The sequence below is a fragment of the Vombatus ursinus genome, unplaced genomic scaffold (assembly GCF_900497805.2).
Source record: "Vombatus ursinus unplaced genomic scaffold, bare-nosed wombat genome assembly UNPS02009132.1, whole genome shotgun sequence".
In the NCBI taxonomy this organism is placed as follows: domain Eukaryota; kingdom Metazoa; phylum Chordata; class Mammalia; order Diprotodontia; family Vombatidae; genus Vombatus; species Vombatus ursinus.
Window position 1 is genome coordinate 7,960,215 of NW_020948910.1, and position 18,230 is coordinate 7,978,444.

Below are 18,230 nucleotides of genomic sequence, written 5' to 3' on the forward strand. Positions count from 1 at the left end.
GATTCAGTTCTTTCTGGCATTAGATTTCAAGAATAATAACCCAAGGTTTCATTTGTTCCAGGTTTACATAAGAAATAGTTGGGAGAATATTTTTCTTAATGTTATGACTAGAAACAGTTGTCCTGAAGAACCCTAGGGCTCATCTGGTACTTCTTTCGCTGGCATATTCATAGCGTGGCATCTGTATAATTATATTTAAATGTTTCTTGGCCTTGGTAGAAATAATTGAATTATCCAGTCCAGCCTGTATTTGAATAAAAATGTTCCCAACTAATCTCAATAAGTGTTCATCAAGCCCAAAGACCGCCAGTGATTAGGGCACTCATTTACTACTGAGACAACCTATCCCATTTTGGAAAGCATAATTGTGAAGAATGTTTTCTTTACACCCAGCCAAAATTATGTGCACCTCTTCCTCTCATCACTCCTAGGTTTGCCCTCTGAAACCAATCAGGACTAACCTAATCTTTTTTTTTTTTGCATCATGTAAACTCTATTCTAGTTTTTGAAGGTTATCATCTCCCTTCCCCCTGGTATTCTCTTATCCAGACTAATCCTCATTTATTTCAGCCAATCCATGTATGACATATCCCCAATCATTCTTATCTTGGTCAATCAAACATACAGTAACCATTCATTATGTGCTAGGCACTATACTTTTTTTTTGGCAAGGCAGTTGGGGTTAAGTGAGTTGTGCAAGGTCACACAGCTAGTGTCAACTGTCTGAGGCCAGATTTGAACTCAGGTCCTCCTGACTCCAGGGACCGTGCTCTATCCACTGCGCCCCCAGTTGCCCCTGCTAGGCACTATACTAAGGGCAAGGGTTACAAAGATAAAAGGAAGGAAGAGAGGAGGAAAGAAGAGAGAGGGGAGGAAACGAGAGGAGGGAAGATAGGAGAAGAAGAGAGGAAAGGAAAAAAAAGGGGGAGAGAAAAGTAGAGGAGAGGAGAGGGGGAAAAAAAGAAGCAGTCCCTTTCCTCAAGGAGATTATGATCTAATAGGGAGAGGAAACTTCCCAACCACCAGCTCCAAACCATGCTGCCTCTCCTACAGCCATCATCCTTGCCTTCTCCCCGTCATCAATCTTGGACTCCTTCCTTGGAAATACACTGGCTTCTGAGAGGTCAGCTTCTACCTTGTCTTGCCCAGAACCAAGTTTTACCCCAAGTCTCAGTTACCAGCTCCAAACTATGACTGAGCACACATCCAGATTCCCCTCTCCCCGTCTAGCTTCCATTTGTGTTGTGTCTCCCTACAGACCTAAGCTTTTTGAGGGCATGGATTGCTTTGCTTGCTTGTATTTGTAATCCCAACAATTAGTATAGTGTTTAGCATAGATAAATCCTCTATTTCTTTTGGCTCTCCACCTGTCTAAGTATTTGCAACATAAACATGAAGTTCTTGTTTGTTTTTGGGGTGGAGATGAAAAAGATACTAGAAACTGGGCAATCAGGAAGAACATCTTCTTGAAGGGCTTGAGCTGAGTGTGAAGGAAAGTAGGGCTAAGCTTGGGTCACCTTGTTCAAAGGCCCAGAGATAAGTAGTGAAATGTCGTATGTAAGGAACTACAAGACAGCTAGTTTGGATAAACCATAGAGCTCGTGAAAGAGAATAATATGTAGGCTTGGGGAAAAAAATAGATCAGAGCTAGTTGTATGGAGTTTTAAATACCAAACAGAGAAGTTTATATTTGAAGGATTTATTGAGCAGAAGACTCCTCTCCTGGAACCATCCTGGGTTCTGACAGATCAGAAATTCACTTTTTGAAATTCACTTGTGAACTAAGAGTATGACTTTGGCAGGTATGTGGATGGTAGATTGGAAAGAGGAGACTTAAGACAGGGACAACAATAAGGAGGCTATTATAATAATACAAGTTTTGAGAAGTGATAAGGGCCTGAACTATGGTACTGGCTATGTGAGAGTAGAGAAGGGGATGAATATAAGATAGACCTTGTAGGGTAAATTCATGAAACTTGGAAATTAATTGGCTATGTGGAGTGAGGGAGAGTAAGGAATGCAGGATGATTCCAAGGTTATTAAGAATGATAAAAATTGGGAAGATTGAAAGATTTGTGGGCTTGGGAGTCTTACCTTTCTGTGAACCCTTTCCAGTGTATCAATATCTTCTTTAGACGTGGTGCCAAGTACTGAACACAGCACTCTAGATTGGGTCTGAAAATTTTCTCTGGTCAATGAAAACAATTTGAAACAATTTCGCTACAGTGAAATAGTTTTCTTCTTGGTATCTATGATTTCACTGACATGGAAAACTTCTAGGGAAGAAACTGCATCCCACAAGCATATCAGCAACTTTCTAATTTGCAGAATGTTAGAAAGTGGCTTAGAGTACTGTGAAGTTAAATGAATTGCCCAGGGATCACACAGTCAGTTATTTGTTAGAGGCAGGATTTGAAACTAGGTTTTCTTCACTGTGGGGCAAGGTTCCAAATCACACCATGCTGTGTCTCTTAGTAGAATGTCTCTTCTAATCTAGTAAGATATTGTATATACTCTTTTTTGGTCACTGTTTCAAACTGTTGACTTACATTGAGCTTTCAGGCCACTAAAACCTTCAGATCTTTTTTCAGATGAACTATTATGTAGCCATGACTCCTGTTTGTATATACAAAGTTGATTTTTGAACCATGATATAGAAATTTAAATTTCTTGTTATTAAATTTCATTTTATTGTTTAGACCCATCATTCTATCCTATCAAGCAATTTTTGTATACTGTCATTCAACATACTTATTGTAATTTCCAAGTTGATGTTATTTGGAAATGTAATAAGCATGATGCCTATAATCAATGCCATCAAAAGTATTGAATTAAAAGTCCAAGTGTATAAGATTATACATTTTCTTGCTTATTATCTTAAGAAAATATTTGTTTCAATTAGAAAAAGAAAGTGGTCTACTTAGCCAATGTCATCTAGGGAATTTTTGATCTAAGAATAACTTAGTTGGGTGATTATTTAGATTAATTAATTTTCCCTCATTTTAGTAGCACTATTAACTAACACTTGCCAAATGATCATTTTTTATTTTGTCATGCGAAGAGCATGAAATCTAGAGTCAAAGGGTCTGGAGTCAAATCCCACCTCTCGTACATATTACCTGCATGACTTTGGGAATGTCACTTGAACATATATGTGCTTGGTAAACTCTGGAACTAAATACTTACGTGTACTTAGTATACACTGGTAGATAATACATATAGGTACTTAGTACATACTGGTACTTGCTACGCTTAGTACATACATGTACTTGGTACACTCTGGTATATTACTTGGATGACATTGGGCATGTTACCCTAGGCTCAGTTTCTTCAATGTTAAAATGAAAAGATTAAACTATTTGGTCTCTAAAGTCCCTTCCAGATCTAAATCTATAATCCAATGGATTCTGAGGCAGGGCATATACACACAACTCCTGATCAGATATCTACTTGGGCAGAAAACATAAGGTTCTGTCTGCTGCTTCATTTTCTAAGGGAAGTCCATAATTGAGAATGTTCCCTTTGGCAAAAATTGTCAGCTACTCTCAGGGGATTTGTTTAATGAAGAAGGCCATGTGGGTGCAGAGTTTTACCTTAGGTAAAAATAATGGGCAAAATGAAAAAAAAATAGCTTCCTGGAGTAGAAATTATGTGGAATTAAAGTGGGAAAAATTCTAGCAGTCCTTACATCATGAGAGGAGGCCTGTGAGATGAGAAGGAAGCTTTCTGTGCACCTCTACAAGGCTTGAGACTCACACTAGATTGATGATAGATGGGTCAACCTACATTTAAAAAAATCTTTTGAGTTTTTTTCCATTATATTCCCCTCTAAATGTCTTGTATCCAAAGGCCCGGAGAGTGTTCTTTGATTATCGGTAGCTTCCAGAAAGATTGATAGTAGTAGTATGACTTTTAGGTCTGAAAATAGAACCATCAAAGTATTTTAAACATCCTTTATTTTATATCTGGATAGGGGCCCCAATTGTCATGGAGAGATAACTTCAAAGTACAAAGAAAAAAAAATACAACAGTAGTATATTATTATTGATCTCAAAGAATCAAGTCTAAATAGTATTTTGAAGCTTACAAAGTACTTTACTGAGATTATCTCATTTGAGCTTCATTATGGAATAGTACTACAAGAATCATTATTATTATTTTACAAATGAGGAAACCGAGGCTCAGAGTTTCAATGACTTGATCCTGGTCACATAGTTGGTAGGTATCAAAGAAAGGATCTGGGCAAGTGTTCTTAAGTAGGAGTTTGCGGTAATTCTAATATGACATGCTGCCTCTCTAATATCAAAGATATATTATAATTAAATGTCTTTGCCACAACCAATACACAACTTTCTTTTTATAAAAACCACTTAGCTCATTTAATTTTCCTTATTTCGAAAGCCATACTTTCCATTAATTCCCATCTATCACTTATATTGGCTCAGCCAGGTAGAGCAGTGAATAGAGGGCTGGGCCTAGAGTCAGGAAAACTCATCTTCCAGTGTTTAGATCTGGCTTCAGAAACTTACTAGCTGTGGGACTCTGGGCAAGTCACTTAACCCTGTTTGCCACAGTTTCTTCATCTATAAAATGAGCTGGAGAAGGAAATGGCAAACTACTTCAGTATCTTTGCCAAGAAAACCCCAAATGGGGTCATGAGGAGTTGAACATGACTGAAAAACCACTGAATGACACCACCAACCAAATCATTTCCATTAAGACTTGACTCAACTATTACCTCCCCTCTTTAAGCAGAGATAAAGTTTATGGCTTCTAAATTCAGCAATTATTAAGTGACTCAATATTTACAGAGTGTTTATGACATTTTTTTTGGCATTTCCCATACTATACAAGGCTCTGTAGGGGATAGAAGAGAAGTTAAAAAAAAAAGTGTTCCTGACCTCAAGGCATTTACCCCCTAACTGGAAAGTCAAGATTTAGTGTGATGAAACAATTGTTCTTTTTCACTGTTTAAAATTTTTCTGTTGTATATATTCAAAATACATTTAAAAGGTACAGGAAAGAAAAACAAAAAGTTTTTTTTGTTTCATTTTATTTTGAAGTTTTGCCTCTTTAAGTAGAAGATTACGACAGGCTTTATCACTCAAGCAAGCAAGCAAATACTTATTAGCCACTTATTATGTACCACTCTCTAGGGATATGTTGATAAAAGAGAACCTACCCCTGACCTCAAGTATTTCACATCCTACTGAGGGAGGCAACATATATTTTTAAAGGTAGTAGGAAAAATGCACACAAATATACATAGTAATCTTGGAAGGCGAAGGGCAATAGGAGCTGAGGGGAATGGCAAAGGCCTCATATAAAATGTGGTGACTGAGTTGGGATTTGAAGAAAGCCAAAGATTCCAAGAGACAGACTTAAGGAGGAAAAAGATTCTACTCTTGAATGACAACCAAGGCAAAAACATGGAAATGGAAAATGGAGTACAATATATGAGGAATAACAAGTATGCCAGTATGTCTAAACCATAGAGTGCCTAAGAAGACATGGCATGTAGGATGGGCTTTTATTAGGAAAGGCTTTAAATTCCAAATGGAAAAAAGAAAAGTTTATATTTGATCCTCGTAGTAACATAGAGACAATAGTTAAAAGCTAGCATTTATATATTGCTTTAAAGTTTGCAAAACACTTTATATGTTGTTTGACTTGATTTTCACAACAACCTTGCAAGCTGAAAGCTGTTTCATCCCTACTTTATAGATAAAGAAACTGAAAGAGTAGTTAAGTGATTTACTTGATCAGAATCATAGAGTTAATGTGTAAGGTAGGATTCAAAGCCAGGTCTTCCTGACTTCAAGTTCAGAGATCTAGCCATTGTGCCATGTATCTGCCAAAAGAATTTACTGAGTGAGATGGGATGGTTATGAGTTATTATTAATCTAAATCTCACTGTGTAAGGCTCAAAATTAGAGACTACAAAGGTTTGAAAAATTATCCAATCCCTAACTTTGAGGAGTTTCTATTCACTGCATTTTTAAAAGCATTCATATAGCACAATATTTGAGGATTACAAAGTCATTTGTTCATAGAAATTACTTGAGGTAAGTGGAAAAAAAGACATATTAACTCCATTTTCAAAATGAGAAAACTGAAGCTTAGAAAGGTTAAGAGGCTTACTTGCAGTCAAAGAACTTAACAATGTCAGAGCCAGAATTTGAGTCTGGGTCTCTTGATGCTAAGTCTAACCTACTTTCCAATAAATTACTACAGCCCTTGACACAGCAAGAGTTTGATTTGATATTAATTAAGCAATTACTAGAAAAGAGAACATTCTCAGTCTAGTGGTGGGGATGGAAATCAGATTGTAAGAAGTAGAGACAATGAGCATAATCTAACCCCTTTTCCCACTTGAATTTGGCTGGGAAAGGGAGTAGAGAGAATGATTTCTTTGGTTAAATAAAGCTTTTTCTTAAGCATGGAAGAAACCAGCACATGTTTGTAGGCAATAGAAAATTAATCAAATTTAAATAAAGATTTGCTGCCGAAGTGCATGGGAATGGAAGTCAAAAAGAGGTGCATGTTCCAAAAGAAACTAAAGAAGATGGAATCAAGAACATAATGATACCAGATGGCCGTGTCAAGGAGAAGGGACTACCTCTTCATCAACTGATGCAAAAAAGGAGCTAATGACAGAAAATATATAAGGAAATCAATGGCCCCAGAATATCTTAGAATGTGTGCTCAAATTTGTAATTTCTAAGCAGGCAAATGAAAATAGTCTTCAGATCTTTCTCTAAAAAGTCTAAGAGTACAAAAGTAGATGTAGTGCTGGACTTGGAACCAGAAAGAAATAGGCTTAGATTCTACACCTGAAACTTGTTCATGTGACCGTGTATAATTGGCTTCTCCAAAATCCAGATTCTTTATCAGTCTGTCAATCAGCATGTACTTAACAACTATGACTTGCCAAGCATTGCATTTGGAAATAGGGATACAGAGAAAAAATAAAAAGACCCTGGTTTCAAGGAGCTTACATTATTTTAGGAGATTATTTCAGTATTTAATATATTATTTCTTATAGGTATATATAAATATATACATATATGCAAGCTACATCGAAAAAATATATATAAGATAACTGACAAGGGAAGGTATAGACACTAATAGTGTCAAGGTTCAAGAAGACCTGTATGCATATAACAACTGTTTCTTGTGCTGAGTAGGGAAGGAAACAAAAATTCTAGGAGGTAAGGATGAAGAGGGAATACATTTCAGATATGGAGGGTCAGTGTTTGTATGGGGCTGTGATACAGAAGAAAGGAGACAGAATATGGAATGAAATGAAAAAGGAACAGCAAAAGGTCAATTTGGCTGTTGATAGACATTAGAATACTGGAATGGGAGGAAACATATGACAAAACTTGAACAGTTAGAGCCAGTTTATGAAGAAATTTGAAAACCAAACAGAGAAGCTTATATTTGACTCTAGAGGTACCAAATGTCCCTTGATTTTGCTGAAGAGGGAAGGTTACTGAATAAGGGAGTAATATGGGTAGATCTGCACTTTAGAAAGATCACTTTGATGGATATGTGGAAGATGGATTGGTTTATCTTTCAAGTGAGAATAATGTTCTTCCATCCCACAGAGTGCTTGTGAAGCTCAAATGAGATCATATATGTAAAACACTCTATCCAAAAATGAAGCATGATGGGCTAATACATTTTAATGTTATCATTCCACCAGCATCTTGGTTTCCCTTGGTTTCTTTTGAATCCTATTATGAATAAAGAAAGCTGACTATGGGATCCTAGGTTGATGCTCCTGAATAATTGTCCTTTGGAGTGATTCCTGGGGGCCTCCATTTTTGAGGGATTTTTTTTTGAGGGATTGTCCATGATCTCATTCAAAAATATGTGGAATTGGTTTATATGTGTGGCCTTACATGCCCACTCTACTACCCACTCATTTAATATAAGGATGCCAGCCCTCAGGTTTAAGTTCTTCTTGGGATAAGCTTTCAATTCCCTAGACATTGAAGATCCTCTAGGGCTAGAGTGCTCAAGGGTCTAACATCAAGCTGGACATTTTAGCATGACCTTGGTGCTCCCTGCTGGTACTGTTCCTCATCATCTGGTAAGTAGTTTTGCATGGGAGGCTTGGAAGATTATTAAGCTATTCAACTGGTGAATGTCCATAGTATACCTTCAGTACTTGACATATACCAGAGTTTCCCCAATCAATGAACTATAAAAAAAGAATGACTGGTTCTGGTTATATGGACAGGGTTTTGGAAGTGAAGGAAGATATCTGCCTTTTCAATGATGACCACAACTTTCCTATGTGAATTCCAACTGTGCTATACAACACTGAATTTAATAAGCCTTTTTACACATACCACAAAGACTCAGCCTCAGCTTTGCCTTCATTACATTACTGGATAGAATTGTTTCTGTAATGTGTTTCTGCAACACAGTTGGACACTCTACAGTCTTCATTTTTTTGTCACAGCAACATAGTGTTCTATAATGGACTTAAGGATTGCTACGGAAGAAAATATTTTGTTTTGGTTTATTTATTTTCAGTTCCCAATTCTTTCCCTTTCTGTACACCTCCTTCAGTCAATGAGAAGACAGTAAATATGATACCCATGACAAATATGAAGTCATGTAAAATATATTTACACATTAACCATGTTCTCATGAGGAGGGGGCAAGAAAAATAAAGGAAAAAATGCTTCAGTCTTGAGTCTGAATCTATCAGTTGCATATCTGTAGGTAGATAGCATTTTTCATCATCAGTTCTTTGAAATTATCTTGATTCATGGCACTGATTAGGGTAGCTATAGTCTTGCAGAGTTGATCATTGCTATGATCTTGCTGTTACAGTGTACAGTGTTCCCTTGGTTCTGCTCATTTCATTTTGCATCAGCTTATATAAGATTTTTCCAAAACCATCCTCTTCATCATTTCTTGCAGGGAAATAGTATTCCATTACATTCACATACCATAACTTGTTCAGCCATTACCCAATTGATGGTCATTCCCTCAGTTTCTGATTCTCTGCCACTGCAAAAAGAGCAGCTATAAATATTTTTACATGGGTCTTTCATTTTTTTTTTCCATTGATCTTCTTGGGGTAGAAAAATGGCCCACTGTTGGGTCAAAGACTATGTAAGTGTTACAGCCCTGTGGGTATAGTTCCAAATTATTTTCCAGAATGTTTGGAGTAGTGCATAGTTCTATCAATAGTTCATTAGTGAACCTATGTTCCCACATCCCCTCCAATATTTATCATTTTCTGCCAACCACATCCAGAGAAAGAACTATAGATTCTGAAAGCAGATCAAAGCATACTATTTTCACTTTTTTGTTGTTGTTTTTTCTTTCTCATGGTTTTTTTTCCTTTTGTTCTGATTCTTCTTTTACAACATGACTAGAGTGGAAGTATGTTTAACATGATTATACTTGTATAGCCTATATGGCATTGCTTGCTGTCTTGGGGAGGAAAAAGGGAATGAAAGGAGGGAGAAAAATTTGGAACTCAAAATTTTACAAAAATTGATGCTGAAAACTATCTTGACGTGTAATTGGAAAAAATAAGCTACTATTAAGTAAAATGTCATTTTCCTTTTTTTGTCATTTTGGGCAATTTAATGGGTATGAGTTGGTGCCTCAGAGTTTTTTAATTTGCATTTATCCAATTATTAGTGATTTAAAGCGTTTTTCACATGACAATTTATAACTTTTATTTCTTCCGCAGGAAACTGCTTATTTACATCCTTTGAACATTTGTTAATTGGAGAATAACTCTTATTTTTATAAATTTGGATCAGTTCCCTATATGTTTTATGAAGGAGATCTTTATCAGAAAAACATGCTATAATTTTTCCCAGTTTACTGTTTTTCTTTTAATTTTGACTGTATTGGTTTAATTTGTGCAAAAGCTTTTTTTATTTTATTTAACTAAAGTTATGTATTTTACCTCCTGTGAACCTCTCTATTTTTTTATTTTGTCATGAACTCTTCCCCTGTCAATAGATCTGAGAGATATTTTTTTCATCTTTCAATTTACTTATTATATCACTCTTTATGCTTAAATCAAATACCCATTTGGACCTTATCCTAGTTTATTGTGTAAGATATTGGTCTATGCCTAGTTTCTGCCAGATTTCAAGTTTTCATAGTAGTTTTAGTGAAATAGAGAATTCTTGCCTTAATAGTTGAGCTCTTTGGGTTTGTGAAATACTAACTTACTGAAGTCATCTGCTTCTGTATATTGTTTACCTAATTCACTCTACTTATTACCAACCCACTCTATTTCTTGTCAAGTACCTAATTGTTGTGATGATTAGTGCTATGCCAGAAAAGATTAATTTTGTAAAAGGCAAAAACGACCTTTTGCTCTGCTGTATTTTGTTGTTGTTCTGTCATGTCTAACTCTTTATGACCCTGTGGGTGACCTCACACTAATACTGTCCATGGAGTTTTCTTGGCAAAGATACTGGAATGGTTTGCAATTTCATTTCCCAGCTCATTTTACAGAAGAGGAAACTTGGGCAAAAAGGGTTAAGTGATTTGCCAATGGTTACTAAGCTAGTAAGTGTCTCAGGCTAGATTTGAACCCAGGTTTTTCTGACTCCAGGCTCAGCGCTCTATCTACTAAGACACCTAACTGTTCCCTACTTTGCTACTACTTCCCACTATTGAAAAATTAATAAACATTCATTAATTACCTACTACTTACCAGACACTGTGCTAATCTCTGTGGTTACAGTTACAAAAAAAAAAAAAAAGAAAGAAAAGACAGCCTCTCCCCTCAAGGATCTTACAATCTGTTGAAGGAAAAAATACAAAAGGAAGCTGAAAATTGGGCTTGGGGGGAAATAACATACAGGACACAGGGACATGGCCAAGAAGACTGACATGTCACTGAGCTGTACAACCAGGTGAGAAGTCAGCTCCCTCCTTAAATAAATTGAGGTTTTGGAGATCATGGTTCCATCATTCAAAAGGACAGAGGATAGTCATGGGTTTGAGTAACAAGGTTAATGGGATCCTGCAGCAGAAGCCCATTCAGCTTCAGTATATTGGGTGTGGGAAACAATATTATATTCTTCTTTTGAGCCCATCTAGTGTGCATGTGTGCATCTTCTCCACAGGTATAAGAATATCATGCCTGGATGTTTTATGTATTCTCTGTTGATACCATTCAACACTATTGACCTGAATCTGAGCCTTCTTGGTCCTCAAGGAAGAATGACTCCAAAAGGCAGCACAACATAGCTTAAACTTCTGCTGTATGATCTGGTTTTATCATGTTTTAGATTCACATGTAAATAGTATAATATAAATCTCAGATCACCTTCTCTTAGCCTTTGAATATGCTCTTTATGTACAAATCTCATATTTCCCTGATCAGCAAGGCAAATCCTGAATAACTGAGATGTTCTTTCTGCTATTTGAGCAGTTGTACTTGCCATGAAAAAAAAAGTTATCATTTAGAGTCCTCCTGAGCACTTGGGGCAGGCCCATATACATCATCTGCTATGTATGTATATATGTATGTATGTATGTATGTATGTTGGTTGGTTGATTGGTTGGTCATCCTTCCTTCTTTAAGAGGACCAAAAGGACATCACTATGCTAGTCAAGTTACAATGTGTCTGACTGTGCTTGATCAGACCATAAGACCATAAGCTTGGAATGTTCTAACACCCGTCAGGCACAAATAGTCCATGTGAACATTTGGGATATATCTCTAAATCTGTGCATCTCATTTACCTCATATTGAAATCAATCCCTTCCTAGCTGAAGTTCCAACAGAAGAAGAGATTTTGAATGCCATTAGGCTCCTTTCATTGGCAAAGCACCTGGTGCTGATACTATTCCTGCTGAGATTTACAAAGTAAAGGGTCTATTGTGCATACAAATGCTGACTGAAATGTTCTGGGTTATATGGCAAGAGGAAGTTATGCCCAAGGAGTTCAAGGATACTTCCATTGTCCATTTCTATAAAGGTAAATTAAATAGATTGTCCTGTGACAATCACAGTAGGTAGGGAGGGTCTATCTCTCAGTTATTGGTGGCAAGATTCTTGCCAGAGTCCTCTTTAATAGGCTGATCATTCACCTGGAAGATGGCTATCTGCCTGAGAGCTAGTGTGGCTTCAGAAAGGGTCAAGGAATGGTCAATATTGTGTTTGCTACCCAACTCCAGGAGAAATGGCCCAGGAGCAGAACAGATGTCTGTACACAACGTTTGTAGATCTGACTCAAATGAATTTTTAGAGCTAGTTCTGGGTATCTGTATCTTTTTAGTTCTGCTAACATGGTCAGATCTAAGGATAGGTAGGATTACTGCTCTCCTGGACTCTGATCTGGTTTGTGAGTCACCATAAGCACTCTTTTCCACTTAGGAACTATGACCATGGTCCCTGCTCCTTCTATTGCTCCTCCTCAGCTTGAGACTTTGACCCTGAATCACATATGGATGACACAACAGAATTCTTCTCCCAGTACCTGTAAATGGTCCCCTGTAATCTTCTGATCAATCGTCAAACCCTCTTACAATCTGTGTGCTGAGAGCTTGAAAACAATGCCATCAATTCAGTTGCCAATTCAATTTGCCCCATGATGCTGGCTTGCATGTGGGTCTTTTCCCCTTTTTTATGATCTCTTTGGGATACAGACCTAGTAGTGGTATTGCTGGATCAAAAGGTATGCACAATTTTATAGCTCTTTGGGCATAGTTCCAAATTGCTCTCCAGAATGGTTGGATCAATTCACAACTCTACAACAACGCATTAGTGTTCCAATTTTCTCACATATTCTCCAACATTTATTATTTTCCTGTTTTGTTATGTTAGTCAAGCTGATAGGTGTGATGTGGTACCTCAGAGTTTTTTTAATTTATATTTCTCTAATGAATAATGATTTAGAGCATTTTTTCATATGGCCATAGATGGCTTTAATTCCTTCATCTGAAAACTGCTTGTTCATATTCTTTGACCATTTATCAATTGGGGAGTGACTTGCATTCTTATAGATTTGAATCGGTTCTCTATATGTTTTAGAAATGAGGCCTTTATCAGAGACACCAGCTGTAGTGTTTGTGTGTGTGTGTGTGTATGTGTGTGTGTGTGTGTGTTTCCCCTCAGCTTTCTACTTCCTTTCTAATCTTGGTTACATTGGCTTTGTTTGTGCAAAACTTTTTAAATTAATATACTCAAAATTATCCATTTTGCATTTCATAATGTTCTATACCTCTTATTTGGTCATAAATTCTTTCCTACTCCATAGACATGATAGTAAACTATTCCTTGCTTTCCTAATTTGCTTATAGTTTCGCCCTTTATGTCTAAATCAGTAACCCATTTTGACCTTGTCTTGGTATATGCATAAGATGTTGGTCTATGCCTAATTTCTGCCATACTGTTTTTTTTTTCAGTTTTCCCAGTAGTTTTTGTAAAATAATGAGTTCCTATCCCAGAAGTTGGAGACTTTGGGTTTATCAAACAGTAGATTACTATAGTCATTGGCTACTATGTTATGTGTACTTAACCTATTCCACTAATCTATCACTCTATTTCTTAGCTAGTACCAAGAAGTTTTGATGATTACAGCTTTATAACACAGTTTTAGATTTGGTATGAGTAGGCCAACTTCTCTTGCATTTCTTTTCACTAATATTCTGGACCTCTTGTTTTTCCAGATGAATTTTATTATTACTTTTTCTTAAATCCTATATTTTAAACAGATAGGGAAAGGGAGGAGTTAGACTTTAGAGTTAAAGAAAATACAGATTTTGAGTCTTAATAGAAAAAAAGAAATGTTCTCTCACCCAATAAATCATTTAACAAAGGGATAAAGTTTAAGGCAAATTGAATAAGCATAACCCTCAATATGAATTATAGTTTCCCTCTGTAAAAAAAAGGTCATTAGATGGTTAAATTAATACATATGCTGCCTACAAGATATGCTATTCATCTAATGTCAAAATCTCTCTCTATATATATATTCTTAGGATCACATATAGAACTGAGACAGATGTGAGAAACTCTTTAGTTTACCCTCTTTCATTTTACATGTAGGAAAGTGAAGTCAAAAGAGACTGACTTCCCCAAAGTTGACTAGGTGACATGTGACAAAGATGGATTAGAACCCAAGTACTCTGACCCAAGACATACTTAACTTTCCACAATACCATATTGATGCACTGAAACCTACTTTTGTGCTTCCAACAGCTTTAAAAAATCTGAATTGCAGAAGTGAATTCCAAAATTTTATATTCAAATTAGATTGCCTCAATATATGTACATTCATGTTTATGTGTATATATGTATTTATACCTATCTGTACACAAATACATATGCATATGTATATATAAAACATGTATGTATATACACACAAAAATAAGCTGTTACATTGTTAAAGATTAAAAATGTTAAAATGAACATATTAATATTAAACATCTCTACAGCTAATAGTATAAAAAATAAATTAGCAGAAAAACAATCTGTAATAGTGGGTGATTTCAACATCTAACTCAATGGCATATGATAAAGAACTTACAGATTCTTAACTATTGCTGAAGAAACTGGATTTAAGAAAGAAATGGAAAGAATAGAATTCAAAAAGAGTCAACGTACATGTTATTTTCTAATATACATGTTTATGTCATCAAAACTGATTACAAATAAGCTACAGAAAAACTCAGCAAGGCAGAAATATTATGTACATATTACATTTATGGATCATAACACAATAAAAGTAGCTACAAATAAGGCAAATATGATCAAAACATGCAGGTCTCTATGGAGACTAAAATGACTTGTTAAATAATTCCTGAGTTAAAGAACAAATTACAGAAAGAAAACCAAATCATATTAAAGATAACATTATAAATACAACAAATCAAAATTTATGAAACATAAACAAAGCAGTACTGAGGCAAATTTATATTCCTGAATACATATATTGATAATAGATAAAAATAAAAAAGTTAAGTTTGCAGTTAATAGAATTAGAAAATGAGGATATTAATTCACAAAGAGCAAGAGCAAAGGAGGAAACTATTAAAATAGAAGGAGAAATCAATAATATGTGGAATAAAAGACCAATTGAATTGATAAATAAAACAAAGAGATCTCTTTAAAAGATCAATAAAATTGATAAATAATTAGCATATTTAATCAATAGGAGGAATGGGAAAAATCAAATTTTCAAGTTCAGAATGAAAAAAGTGAGATTTTGATGAATGGTCACATAGTGATAATAATGCATATTATATCAGAAATCTTGAATACTCTTAAACAATTAAAACAATGAAAATCAGTGAACAAAAGTAAAAAACATTAAGATGACACAAAGTTGAACTATCACAAAGAAGAAATAAGTAATTTAACATAAAAAATTACTGTAAAGCACATCTTAAAAAAATTATAGGAGGAAAGAAAACCTTCAAAGATGGGGAATTTTCTGTTCTAATACAATTAAAACACATTTTAGATCAGAAAGAAAACAGAAAGCACCTATTACATTAATATAACAAATAACAGAATAGTTATTTCAAGGAAGGTAACTGAAATTCTGACTGCTCTGCAAAACTGGAAAGTAGCCAGGAGAGATAAAATCCATAATTATTGCCTCAAGCACTTCATAGTAGCACATGGATTACTAGCAAAGCACTTTACCAGCTTCCTCTCAAATACAAACCTGACCTCATCTTTCTTAATAGAAGACACTATATATCCAATACCAAAAGATGAGAACACCAGGAAACCTTCTAAATACAGTACAATTATATGTTTATCTACTGTATAAAAAATATTCATAGTTTGTATCACAAAAATGGAAATAAGAACACAAAATATTGGTTGAGGAGTCAGAAGGGGTATATTAAAAAATCCCAGGGGTATACAGACAAACTCATTATTAGTTTGGTGATTATTAAACAAACAGTTACAAATTTATCATATTTATTTACTATAATAAATCACTTCTATAGGTGTGATTTATGTATGTGCTGCTTATTCATGAACCACAATATACTCAAGAATTTTGGTGAGAAGCCTGGAAAATTTGAGAATACATAGAAAACTATTATCTATTTAAGATGCCACCAACAAAATAATGTCAAGGAGGAAAAACATCTAATCTAATACCTGGCATGTTTCAAAATATTTAAACCAAGTAAAAGAAATCAACACTATATAGGAACAAGAAGAGATATAACTCATCTACGCCACCCTGTTTCCTTGTACAGTATATGCTCACAGTTAGTATACAGAAGATGAATTTGTATCCCAAGACCTCTATTTGATGACAAAAAGCAGTCATTTCATCCACCTCTGCAATAATCTGCAGAATATTAAATACAATAGAAGAGTCAGATAGTGGCTATCAGGATTGTTTCTCTCTGAACTCCACTAGAAAGAAAGAAATAAAGACAAAAGCCCAAGATGAGAATGAAATAACAATCACAGCTCTTACTATCTATTACACATAGCTGTGTTCCAACAAAGCCGAGATCAAGAGGGGAATGGATATGCATAAAAAATATAAAGTATACACATTGAGGAAATAAATGCAAAAGAAGATAAATGAAAAAAGATAATCTAAGTAAACAGTATATTTAAAGGCTGTCACATTCAGACACCAGAATCAAGTAGGTGCTACAAAACATTTAAAGAAATAATACTTACTTTACTGAATAAGTTGTTTTCTATGTAGAGAATGAGTCAAATATCTTTCTGATCCCCAAATCTGAAAAAGAGAAAATGCAGCAAACTACAACTAATCTTTTTAATTAGCAATAGTATAAAGCTATTTTGTAAATTGACTACAAAAAATAATAAAGCAGTAAATTAATTTTTCATTCATTATAATTAGGACTTTAAGTAGGAGTGCAAAGATGGTTTGATATTAGAAAAAATATTAAAATTGATAATATCAATATGTCAAAAAGTCCCTTGGTCATCTATAAAATATAGTCTTCATCTATGCTAAATGTGTATATAAAAAAGTGGTGATAGAAAAAATAATTTCCTTAAAATGATCATATTTTATCAGTGAATAACCATATGTATATGTGTGTATTAATATATGGTATATATTACATGTTAAAAGTAGCTTTGATTTGCCTGGTTTATGTCATCTCCTATATCTCCCCCAGTGTAACAGTGAGAGTGGATAGCCCTTGTTCTTAGGGGAATGACTTTAATATTTATTGTTGGTGATGCTTCTTGTTGTTGAGTAGTTTCAGTCCTGTTCAGCTCTTCATGACTGCATTTTGGATATTCTTTGCAAAGGTACTGGAGTACTTTACCATTTTCTTCTCAGTATTTCTATTTTTTTTCTCTTTTTTTTCTATGTTACATGTAAAGCTGGATTTTTTTTTAAATACACATCAATAGGGATATATAGACATAAACATATAAATAGAAGAAGGAAAAATATCTCCTTAAAATGATAATACAGTATCATTAATATCCACAAATATGTATTATTATATGCATTATTATACTGAAGGAGAGACAGAAGGTGACATAAGCCAGGCAAAATCAAACCACTAAAATTATTTCTACTACCACCTCCTCTAAGATTTCATAAGATATAGCTTAGTATTTTAAACCCAAGAGCTCTGAGAAAAGCAGTGCTCCTCACCCCACCCCCACTGTCTTTAATTGCTTCCAACCCTGATCCCACAGCCATCATTGAGGGCAACAACCTCTGTGGAGCAGTGACTCACCTTCTTTGTGTCCCTCAAAATAAAAATAAACACTTCAACAACACCAACATCAACTGATGAACAACTGCTACTCCAATTGGCAAGTAAACCCAAGCGCCCTGGTGTAGTAGCATCTCCAGTCTACTAAGACACACACCACAAAACTGTCATTTCAGAAAGCAAACCCCATGGAGATCTGGCCTTGTAACTGCTTGTGAGCATTGCAAACACAACTCCTAAAGACCCCAAAAAGAAAGTTCTCATCACCAAGGTCTTTGGAATTGCCAAATGGTTCAACAATAGAAATAGACAAGAATAAACCAGTAAAATGGCATTAAAAAAAGACACATTTCCATGTGCTTTGCCAATGTACCCTGAGGACCATAGTATATTTCCATTTGACTTGCACCTCAAACTTTTTATTTATTACCATCTCCATTAATATATGAGCTTCCTGAGAAAGAAGACTGTCTTACTTTTCTTTCTTTCTTTCTTTCTTTCTTTCTTTCTTTCTTTCTTTCTTTCTTTCTTTCTTTCTT